Here is a 12373-nt window from a genome sequence, read left to right on the forward strand (position 1 = left end):
GGAAGGAAGGAAGGGTGCTTCTGAAAATGCTGTATTAGAAGAGGGAGGAAAGCAAGACCAGAGTGTTAACGGAGCGAGCCAGGCTCCTGTGTACATCCTGTATCGTAGATGCACATGTAAGACCATTCATACATGTGACGTGAGAGCAGAGGGAGACTGGAAGGAGGGAGACTATCAGGAAAGGGGAGAAAAGAGAGGGGTGAATATGACCCAAATACATGACGTCCTGAAAGAAACTGTCCTCGTGAAACTCATCTCCATGTACAATAAATATACACAAAATAGCTAGCAAAAAGAAAAAAAAATAGGAGGAAATGTTGGAATTGGAGGAAGGCGGGATACAGAAAAAGAGGCAGGGTACATTCTTAGATTGATGGATGTTTGTAAAACACGTGTTGCTGGAGAGCTTCTCTCCAGGTTCCCCAAGCCCTGCAGTCCCACAATCCACTTATTAAATAATCACTCAGACGCTTATATCACTTATAAACTGTATGGCCATGGCAGGCTTCTTGCTAACTGTTCTTTTATCTTAAATTAACCCATTTTTATGAATTTATACCTTGCCACGTGGCTGGTGGCTTCCCAGCGTCTTCACATGCTGCTTGTCCTGGCGGTGGCTGCAGTGTCTCTCCTCAGCCTTTCGCTTCCCAGAATTCTCCTCTCTCCTTGTCCCACCTACTTCCTGTCTGGCAACCTACTTCCTGCCTGGTCACTGGCCATCAGTGTTTTATTTATATATAGAGCAATATCCACAGCACTTCCCCTTTTCTTCTTTTTTTAAAAAGGAAGGTTTTAACTTTAAAATGGTAAAATTACATATAACAAAACAATTACCGAGCAAGAATTATAGTTACAATATTAAAGAAGATGTCCTATCTATCTTATATTTGTGAGTTTAAGGTTTTATGTCTAACTTATCTTTTATCATAACTGAGGAAATTACAACTATCTAGTTTTCAACCACATCAAAGACCTGAGAAGGAACATAATGGTACCTGAGAAATGGTAGATGGATGCAAGCAACTTTCGGGAATCTTGCAAAAGTAGACCAAGACAACTGGCAGCCTGGACAGTCACCTAATGTTTCTCAGCATTGTTGGTGCATTCAAATTGGCTACAGGCCTAGAGTCTCTGACAGACCATTTTTAGAAGCAGGAATTCTGAGAGACCATCTTACCCTGTCTTGGCAGAGTACAGTGGTTGCTTTCCTTGTGTCCCGCTTGTCCAGAAAGGACAGCATTATATTTGTACTGTCAGCCATCAAGGCAAGGGCAGTTCTTTGCCCAGTAGGCCATTTTGTGCCAAGAAGACAAACTTCCCAATGGAAATGTCTTAGAAGCCCAACATTCTCTCGGGATCAAATTGGTGCAGCCAGGAGCAATTATGTCTCACGTCAACAGAATTCTAAGTTATTTAAATGCCATATTCTCTAGGTCTATGAAGTGTTTGAAGATTACCTATCTATCTGAAATATATCTATGTATACCTAGAAGACTTAACTAACATGGCTACAGATGATTATCATAGATGACTAATTATTAACCTATTTTTTAATTATCCATTACAATTTTAAATGAGTTACATAAACATAATACCTCAAACAAGAATAGAAATGTATATATACAGTATAACAAAATTAACTTTAAGTTTGTATCAATAATCTAAAATTTATACCTATGTAAAACATTTTAAACATAAACTAAAATCTATACCAATGTAAAACATTTTAAACAAGTTGTTCTTTAAAAGTAGGTTCATTAATCTACCCTTTTATCTTATCATCTCTATATCCTCCTATATATCTATATCATATCCCCTTTTCTTTTTTAGAAAGAGATCACATTTATAATCAACCTGTTTTAAATAAAAATATTGGTTTTTCTCTGTCCCACACCAGAGGGCTCTTCTGATTTGGGACACAAGAATCTCTTAACCATTTTTTTTTAAAGCAATATGTCTGGGTTTAGAGGGGGAGTGAGCCAATTCCACCTCCAAAGCCAGCTTGGTATATTTGGGAATTTGGGCGTAGCATCTCTTACTACTTCCTGCTGGAGGGGGGCGCTGTATCTTATGGGGACGCAAAGAAAATTTTAGGCCTATGGGGTAGTCCATGAGGCTGTGTTGTGTGAACCAGTTGCCTTGAAACCACTCTGGATGTTGGATCATCTGGGCCATGGTGTCATCAGAGACCTTTCAGGGGGTCTTGGCTGGTGAAACCTGATGTATCTTAATCTGGAACAAATCCACAAACACGTGCATTACATATGGCTCTCTGCCTAGTTCACTGGATTAGGAACTGTTGCTGGGGAAACTGATCTGAAATTTCCTACTCTGTAAAGAGAAAACATCACCCCAGAACATCTAGTTCAAACTGACAAGTCATACATGTGAGTCAGCTGTACGCTGCACAGGGCTTTAATCCTTCATACACATGAGTCAGGAGTACATTGCACAGGACTTTAGTCATTCATACATGTGAGTCGGGAGTACACTGCACAGGACTTTAATCAATTACACAAACACATATCACCCCTTGCGGAGAATCTGACATTGTTTCCCCAGAGTCCATTCTCTCCTTCCTCCACTCCGGTCCTCTGCTTCTTCCCCTTCCCCTCTCCTCCATCTCCATCTCCCTTCCCCTCTCCTCTATCTCCCTTCCCTTCCCCTCTCCTCCATCTCCCTTCCCTTCTCCTCTGGCTCCCTTCCCCTCTCCTCCATCTCCATCTCCCTTTCCCTCTCCTCTGATTCCTTGCTCTTTTCTCTCCATCTCTCCAGAGCCCCATACTCTGGATGTCCCCATTGTATGTACTTGTTAACTGGAACCATGGCCAAAGCTTCCCTTTGAAGGACAAAAGCACTTGTCTATTCCACCTCCTGCCCCTACAGAGAGTTAATCAGAGCAGGGCAATATTAGTACATGTAGAAGAATGCCCGTTGACATTCAGTGTTCACAAAAAATTAACAAAATGACGAACAGCAGACTGAACGATGAGGATTTCCAAGACTCAACTTCTCATTTGGTTACACCACATGAGCATATTCAATGTAGAAGTATAAACACTGAATGTAGTTGGGCACTTAAAGAGCCACAGCGAGTCCACTCTTGACCAACGTCTGAACTTTTTTCCTTTTAGGAGAGGAAGAGAGACTTTCCTCTCAGTTACAGAGATTTCATTCCAGAGTTCTATTGATTCTGGACCCACAGTCAACCAGAAAATTGTGCTGGTGGGAGCACATAGCAGAGTCCACTCACCTCACAGAGGACAAGAAACAAAATGGAAATACAGGAAGAGCCCTAGGCAAACGCAGTCCCCAGGTGCATTGGCCTACTTCTTCCAACTGTGATACATATCCTGCTTCTAACCACCTCCCAACAATGCCATCAGCTGATTTAATTCATTGGTTACATCAGAGTTCTTAGCAGCCAATTGCTTCTGAAAACCCCATCCGCTGGCCTCCAAAGCACCAATACATGAGTCTGTGGGAACATTTCCTACTCAACCATAATATCCCACAACCTACCCAAAGACTTCTCATGAAGCAAATACATTTAGTTCACCCATCTCCAAGAGCCTCCACTGTCCTAACAGTCCCAGAACAGCACAAGACGTACAAGAGCAAAACCTCTTCAAACTCTCAGGGCACAGTCACAGCTTTGAACCCTAGAAGATACAAAATAAAAAATGTCCATACTTGCACCATGCAGTGGCGTGAAGTAAACACACTATTCCAAGGAGGAGGAATCATGGTTACTAGGAAATTTTGCAAGGTAATAATTAGAAATAGTCTAGAGAGAAGCTTGGGGACCATTTTATTACAATTTGAGAGAGAAGTCATGGAGCAGGCAATCTGTAAATCTTGGCAGCCCCAGGAGGAAGAGGAAGAGAGAAAAATCATACTTTCTGAGTTCAGTGGAGAGAGGCAGGAAGCTGCGTGGAGTGATGTCATTCTTCAGAGACAATGAGAATGTGCATGTCAGAGCAATACTTTAAATATATATAGAGAGAAAGGGGAAATGTTATAACTTAGAACTCAGAAAACCAGGCAAATTCAACAGTGAGGATCTGCGTTGAGGGGGGATTCCTGTGGTCTATCAGTACATTATCTCACTAAGAGATAATTATTCCTCCCATCTCTTTAGCATGTCTTCCGGTAAATGGAGTTTCCTGTGGGTGCCCTCCTGGACAGACAATGTACAGGCCCAGCTGGAGCAACTCTTAGGGAAAAGACAATACCCTAATCTTTGGAGTAGATCAGAATGTCTTCCCCCCAGGGCCAGAGGCAGAACTTGGATTCTAATCTTTTAACCAGGAAGAAGTAGTTTTCTCTTAATAGTCCCCCAGTAAAAGCTTGAAACCTCCACTTATATAGTGGTATTTTAAATCCTAAAGCGGGGCAAAGCTGATTGGGAGGGAAAATTTATTCTCTAAGCCTCCAAGCCTGCTAATACCTGTTCTGTTCTGTTATCTCCCAATGGGACCTAAGTAAGACTAAAATCCAGAAAGTCCAGAATGGCAACTTTAAATCTTGTAGCCCTACATCTGTCTTCAGGGCACGTGGTAGTAGGATCTGAGCTCCAAAGGGATTTGTCAGCCCTTTGACCTTGCTACCTGTTATCCACATGTCTGTCTGTCTGTCTGTCTGTCTGTCTGTCTGTCTCTCTCTCTCTCTCTCTCTCTCTCTCTCTCTCTCTCTCTCTCTCTCTCTCTCTCTCTCTCGGCATTACTTGTTGACTGACTCTTTCCTCTGAAGATGTTCCACATTCCTGGCACCTCTAACCTTCCAGGGGTCCACACTGAATATTCAAATTCGTTCTTACGACTTGACACATTACTCTCAGGAACTGCCTGAGGTTGGGAGGGTGGGGTTTCTTAGCCTTGTTACACACTGCCTGGCTTCCTAGACTTTGAAATCTGAGTGGTGTGGTGTCCATGACCCCATAACCCCTGCATTGTACATGCCTGAAAAATCATAATGACATGAACATTGCCAAGGTGCCCTGGCAGCTTTAGGAGAAGCCAAGGGCCTTGTGTCACAGCTGCACCAGTCCCTGCATTCACAGCTGGCAGGAGAGAAACAAACCCTGGGGAAACAATTATCAAAGAGGCCAAGAGAATGGAATCTCTGGCCTGGTAGAGACAGACATTCTAATTGGACAGGTCAGTCAGTCTCCTGGCTAAGGGACCATCCATCCCTCCGGAAATCAGATCCACCTTAAGCCATACTGAAGAGATAGGAGGTATAAAATGATCCCTTTAATGAGATGAGGTGCTTTTCCTTCCCAGGAATCTCTGTCCCTTCCAGGGCCACCGTGAGGTTGGTTTAGATGTGCCTGCCTCCCTGAGTCCTGACTCATTTTCCATTTTCTTCTCTCTTGTCTTTTTCTTTCAGATGCTGGCCGGTGCCTAGGTGCACTTTCTCCGGTACTCTGAGTTTTTTCTGCTTTCTCTGAAATTCCCTCCCAGCCATGCGGCCACTGGTCACCTTGAGGCTGGTCTCTGGCTTCTTCTCTTTCTGTTCTCAGTCTTCGTTCTCCAGTCAGCTGCCCAGGTTTACAGCTTGATTGCCCTGGGGCTGGCCTTTTAACTAGTAAAATTGTCCTTAAACTTCTTTTTGAGCCTGCTCTTAAATTCTTTTACTAATAAGACTAAGAATGCCAAGAGGGGCCCTCCATTTCCCTTGGAGCACAGCTTCTAATTAGCCCTATTGTTAGGTTTCAAACCCAGGAGGATGGCTAAGGTGCCTATTTAACATATCAAAGCTGACCTGGCCGCCAGGTTCTTCCTGCTTCACTTAGCCCTCCTTACACGGCCTGGGGCTGGCACTGCGTCCCCCTACCCTGAACTCTCCAGCCCAGGGAGCTGGGCTGCTCTTCCCTGTATGATCCAACCATTTTGGTTACCTGCTCTGTTTTGTATTTTGGGCTCCCGGCCGCTGCATCTGGTTCTCCTCTCCCGTCCCCTCCCCGTCTCCCCACACGGCCCCGCTCAGTCTGGTCATGACCACTCTGAACTCTCCCAGACGTCCCTGCCTCTGGATGCTCTCCCACACACCAACCCTAAATCTTCTCCATCATACCTAGGTGCGGTCATGTTTCTCTCTTTTCCTTTTTTCTTTTCTTTCCTTTCCGTTTCTCCATTCACCTGTATAGGCAGGGGCCCCTTCTCAACACTCTCTTCTCAAGGAAAACTCTTGTTAGTGGTTTACCTGTTTATCTTCCTCAGCCTCAGGTGGACATTGTGTTTCTGGTCCCGCGAAGGCCTCAAGCCACCTTTCCTACTGTCCTAGTCCAGGCGGTAATGACACGGCCCAAAGGGGGCCTTGGCGGGTTGGGCTGAGGGAGACGCGCCATGCAGACTCAGCAGCGGTCAGCATGGCAGGATGGGAAGTTACTCACACCCCAGGCAAGGCAGCCACGTGGAAACTTATAAGAGAGCAGGGGAGCGGAGCGGAGATGTGCACACCTCATGGCAGGGAAGGAAGGAAGAAGAAGGGAGGTCAGGACCATGCAAGGCGGATCCCCAGGGGGTGGGCCGGAATGCCAACACAATCAGTGTGGCTTCTTCCTCAGTGTCTCTAATCCCTTTAACAGCCATGACAGTCTTCAAACATACTCCTTGCTTCTCTTATGGCTAAAATGCTTTCTGCTCTGAGTTGTGGGCTCCCAAGTCGATTATAAACCAAGGAGGAAAAGGAAGCACCCAGAAACATCCAGAATGCTCAACTGCCTTGAAACCTCCCTGCCAGTGAATTGGTCCAACATGCTTAAGTTCAGTCCTACAGAAAGTTTCAGGGAAAAAAAAAAAAGAAAAAAGAAAAAGAAAATTTTACAAGTTCTTTGGAAGAATAGCATACGTAACATTTCCTGTTAAGTCTTTGTTTCCATTGGAAACTTCCTGGGCACAGTCTTTACTGACTATGTTTCTATAGGCATTCTGAGATCCCACTCTGATTATTCATTAAACCCAGTTTACAACACCCTCGTCTTCTTCTCGCTTGCTTCTCTCAACTTTTCCAAATTCCTCCCACAAACCAATTCCAAAGACTTAAGAACCACATGGTCAGTTTTAGTCACAGAAAAAAAGAAAAAAGAAAAGAAAATGTACTCTTGGTACCAATTTCTGTGTTAGTCAATCAGGCCTGCATTTCTGTGACTAAATACTTCAGACACAAACTTGGAGAGGTAGACAGCTCATTTCCCCACCCACCACCCTTAGCCATGCTGATTCCAAGGGTGAGCAGGACAAAATGGCACTGGGAGCATGGAACAGGGGCTGCTTGCCTTATGGTGAACAGAGAGAAGATTTCCTTTTTTAATACAAAGGGAGTTTCTTCTGTTTCCTTCAAATCGCTTCCACTAAACTCTGAGAGGAGACCCTGCATTTCTCACATTTAGGCCTTTCCAGGTGGCTAACACAATTCCCTCCTCAGAATAGCACTCGGTTAGTATGCATTTATGAAGGAATGGATGGGGAAATTTATCATCCACACATTTATATTTATTCAAAAATAAATCCAGGGCAATTCCTTTTCTCCATCCTTGCACATGCTGTGATATTTTCAAATCTAAGTATCATGTTCTCAAGCTATACTCTTATGGCACCCAACCACATATGATATACAGTAGGATGTCTGTAATGCAAATTTGTACAAGGATCTTCATACATGCATAATTCAGGTGTGAGCAGGATACAAGGAAAGTTTAGTTCTCTAGTTGCTACCAGTGAATTTGACTACATTTTGCATAAATGCCACTTGTAAGCCAGCATTTGGCTTTGCAGAATGGAAATGAGTTCCCTCGATCTAGCCGGAGCTGGTGGAAGATGGCCCTAGCTCACAGTGTGAGGACTACAAAACAGCCACGTACTCTCAGTAACAAATCTGCATCACCGAGACAGTGGGGAGTGCTGCAGGCCATATTGAAAAGGTTAGGCTTGCATAGAATGGGGCTGTGGAGAGCTGTCTCCCAAAGACAGGGCTATTTGCATGGCCTGATTCTTCTCCTATTGACCTCCACTACATGCTCCCCTGGGTTTTAAGTTCTTTGAGTCTAAGATTGCATGTGAGTTGCACGTGTGTATCTTGGCTCACCATGTGAGAGGGTTCAGTCTGTGGTGGCTCGGTCCTATACCCTTGAGGAGAACATCATTGCGACAGGAGTGTGTGTGTGTGTGTGTGTGTGTGTGTGTGTGTGTGTGTGTGTGTGTGTGTGGTGGGGAGGGGTGTTCTTCACTCCATGGTACCCACACGGAGTAGATATCCTGGCAGCCATGAAGCAGCAGAACCACTATACAAAGGAACCAAGTTAAGATATTGCTCCAAGGAAGCAACTGTGGAGGGCCCAGCTTGACCACACAGCTGCCATGACAGGCTTAGGGGCCCAGACCCAGCTGCTATGGCAGGCTCACTGACAGGCAGCACCTGGATCCAGGAAAAGTCATTTCTCCTTTTTGCTGAGATAACCCTAGACAAATGTCAGCCTATCGGGGTCCTGAACCCTGGAAATCTCTTCACTCCAACCTCGACTGTGATAAAAACCCCACCCAGCCTGGACTTGGGGCTCTCTGCTCTCACTGCTGTGTCAGACAGACAGAGAGATCAAGCTCAGGCTTGAATAAAGGCTCTTTGCTTTTACATGTGGGTTCGGTCTCCCTGGCGGTCTTTGGGAGGTCCCCACAATCTGGGCATAACAACGACCCTACTGTCTATTTACTCCAACTAGTCTGAAGACCCTGTTTTTATCAGGTCCTAATGGCTTATTCCCATTTTTAATTCATCAGTAGATCAAAGCATCCTTTATATCAAGGCTTTCATGATTTAATCATCTCTCAAAATGACCTCGCAGGTACGACCAGAGGTGTACTTCACTAATCTCCTAGACACATCTTAATCTTATCAAGTTGACAATCAAAATTAACCACCACACTGTGCATTCAATCTAGTATGTCCGGGAGACTGATAGGGTCACAAAAGCAAACAGCCAGGAGCCTCTGCTCACAGGAGACTTACAGCAGGGAAGAGTACTTCAAGAGTGCTCCTGAGATGTGTGTCCCGTCCCGTCCCCACCCCACCCTCCTGAACCCTTATCCTTGCCTTATTCTTTCCATTCTGAATGTCTGCAAAGAACTTTCTCAAACATGCACTTTGTGGTGTATACCACCAGATGGCGCAACTGAAACCGTACACCAACCAATTAAGGTATCTTAGACTATGGAGAAAAGGAAAGTGGCTGAATTTAGGTTGTTTAAAAATTAAATATTTTTTTTACAGTAAAACACTAACAAGACATACCTCTTAATATATGATAACTAAATACTTAATAATAGTGAGAACTCAGCTACTGTTGCCCATGTTTTTTGAGTGGACTTTTACTCTCCTGAGCACATTTGACCTTTAATATTTGGAGTTTTCTGTACCAGTTGGATACAGGTATTTCAGCCTCTTGCTTACTTTGTATATATAAGCCTGGACACTAGTCACACGCCGGTTTCCCGTCTCTGCTGCTGGCCTCCAATGTTGCTTCATGCAGTTACCCCCCCCACCCCCCCACCCCCGTCAATCATTCCTACTCAACTCCTAGTGTTTGTTTTTTAACATAAAATATGGAAATATCAACTCTCATCAACCGTAGACATCTGTGCCTTCTAGGGAGCACTCGGAAATATCAGTTGTCACAACTGAAAGAATGGTCAGCAGCTACTGACACAGTAGAGGCCCAGGATGCAGTTAAGCGTATCTTCAGGGGACGGAACAGACCACCCCAACAAAGTCACAGCAGAATGAGAAATCCCCACTTAGGAGTGGCTTCAGGAGGGGTCGACAGTCACGGGAGTCTCACGGAAGCTGGCCTGGCTATGCAAAGAAAAAACAACTTTCTCTCCTTGATGAGAGAGGATGTGCAGGTGGACGTCAGCTGTCAGAAGGTTGGCTTGGAGACAGCACTGCTAAAATTAAGCTTGTTTCCTTTCAAACGCGAAGATGAGGTCCAAATCTAACCGCAGAGCACATCTGTCTGGATCAGAACCTTGGGGTTTTCACATAAGACGCCAGCTGTGTCAAAAGAGAATTTTGGCGGGCAGGGATGGGAAGGGGCACACACAGTTTTTCTTTATACTTTTCTTTGTGACATCATGGCACTTTATCAGACCCCCATGTTCCTGGAAAGCAGCTATATAGTTAAGTAAACCCCCTCCTAACCCTTTTGCGCCCCAAGAAAGGGCAGGCTTCCAAGGACCACCCTGCCCTGGTGCATTTTCCTCATAACTGATAAAGACTTGCTCACTGCCAACCTTTGCTCTATAATAAACCCCGGGGTGTCTCCTGGTTTTCTCTGAGATGTTCTCATTAACGAATGTTTTGCCTATTGTGGCGGACTGAACAAAGTCGGCTTGTCAGTGGCCTTTCAGTTCCCTCCGTCTGCTTCCCTTTTTCTTCCCTTATGTTTTATGCAGTTGAACTGCTGCTTAAGGGGCAGCTAACACTTCTGTCTCCCCGGGCTGTGCACACCCTGCTGAGAAGAAAGGGCATGGGCTTCGCCTTCCCCAGGTGAAGCCATCCCTGACGATGTGCTGGCAATTGCTTATCGCTGAACTGTTTGCAAGGAGCCCAAATATCAAAGTCCAAGAATCAGGACCTTCTCTTCCATATCACCACTGCCCTGCTAGGTGAAGGACCCCGCCCCCCACCTTGTCTGTTTCTGAGGCAGGCTAATAATATGCATGATGGTTAGGAAAGAATCCCACAGCAGAGCCCATGGGCGAGAGAAGTGATTGGAGGGACACCCAACCTCCACCAAATAGGAGGGATCTAGTTGGAGGATGTATGGCAGATGAGAGGTCTGGCTCAGTGGTTTATGTCATTTGCTATCTCACAATCTCAGAATAGTCCCCTTGTCTACTCACAGACCTCCTGTCTAGCTCGTCTTCCTGGTTCAACTGCCACATAAATCCAAGTGACCTTTGCACCAGAATTCCTTTTCTGAAGGTGCTTTCCACACGTTAGGAAAACTTACTTCTGCCCTAGGTAGGGCTTTCTCTAAATTCTGAAGAAGAGAATTTGGGGGTCCAAAGAACTGCAAGGTAACTTCTGGTTCTCTGCAGCATTTATCTTTACAGTTGACTGCAGTTTCTAGGCCTGCGCGGAAGCCCCATTTAGGGCGATATGGATTGCCTAGGGGTGGGAAGAACTGGAAGATGGAAGATGTGAGGTCCAGAGGAAAAAAGGAAGATGATTAGAAAACCTTCACTCTAAGAGACTGTGAGGATGGCCAGCAGCAACAATAACAGGAAGAGGAAGTGGTGAGGTGAGGAGGGCCTGGGAAAGAAAAAGAGCCATGGCTCCTGCTCGGGCTAGTTGAGGTGGGCGTGATGGGGAGACAGAGTGTTGATATTCACTTTACCATAACAATATGCATGTAAATTACTCAATACATAATTTCCACAGTAAATTTAGTCAAACTAGTCTAAAAACAGAAATATCAGCCGGCCAGTGGTAGCACACACCTTTAATCCCAGCACTTGGGAGGCAGAGGCAGGCAGATCTCTGTGAATTAGAGGCCAGCCTGGTCTACAGAGAGAGTTCCAGAGTGGACAGAGCTATACACAGAGAAATCCTGTCTCAAAAAATCAAACAAACAAAACAAGAACCAGGAGTACTGAAAACTGTATTCTAAATTCCGAGAATTTTATGTCTTCTAGGTTTAAAATAGACAAAGGAAAAAATGAAGAGGCCTTGACACATGGAGTGTGCAGAGTTAAAAGAAGCAGGTCCAGAGGAACATGTGTTTATTCTTGAACAGGCTTCCTGATGCTCCCATTGGATATACAGCTCAGCTATGCGGTGTATGGTGTAAGGCAGCATTCCTAAGAACTCCTAAACATCCAGCAAGCCTTCCTGGACCTTCGGTGACCTTCAGGTTCTGAGGAGGGACGTTACCTGTTGAACCACGAAGGTGCCTTTGGGGGAAATCTCTAAGAGAAAAATCTGGTACCCTTTAACAGGCTATCAAGGCACCTCCAAAGTTGTTCTCGTGGTTTCAGCTAAAGCTTGTTGCCAGGTGCCAAGCAGAGTCACCAAGTCACTGAATAGTTCAAGCAACCCAGGGTAAACTTGAATCACTCCAGTACTAAACTGCCCCGTGTCCAGATATGTGCCTGTCACCTTCATTTTATGTACATGTGATCTATGACCTCAAAGTGAGCATGCCCAGAAGTGTTCCCTCCTCGACATGTGCATTCCTACAGGAGTGTGTGTATGTATGTGCAGGCTTTCTGAATGAACATCCACACTTCCCTCATTCTGGCAGAGCATGACCTTAGACACAACTTTGGTGCTTGACTTACCGGCTACCAAGACTAGATTTTCCCCCCTGTGA

At 45.1% G+C, this 12373-nt stretch overlaps 1 long non-coding RNA gene across 2 annotated transcripts; it reads left to right on the forward strand.

The window, feature by feature from the left end:
* The first annotated feature begins 5054 nt into the window (after positions 1 to 5054).
* On the forward strand, positions 5055 to 12145 carry LOC143269665 (uncharacterized). Of its 2 annotated transcripts, none has more exons than XR_013046250.1 (2): positions 5055 to 5159; positions 11697 to 12145. It is a non-coding gene; the product is annotated as an uncharacterized LOC143269665 (long non-coding RNA). The 2 variants fall into 2 exon arrangements; XR_013046249.1 differs by lacking the exon at positions 5055 to 5159 and adding an exon at positions 10861 to 11302.
* Positions 12146 to 12373: the final 228 nt, after the last annotated feature.

Source organism: Peromyscus maniculatus, chromosome 20 (genome assembly GCF_049852395.1).
Source record: "Peromyscus maniculatus bairdii isolate BWxNUB_F1_BW_parent chromosome 20, HU_Pman_BW_mat_3.1, whole genome shotgun sequence".
Taxonomy (NCBI): Eukaryota; Metazoa; Chordata; class Mammalia; order Rodentia; family Cricetidae; genus Peromyscus; species Peromyscus maniculatus.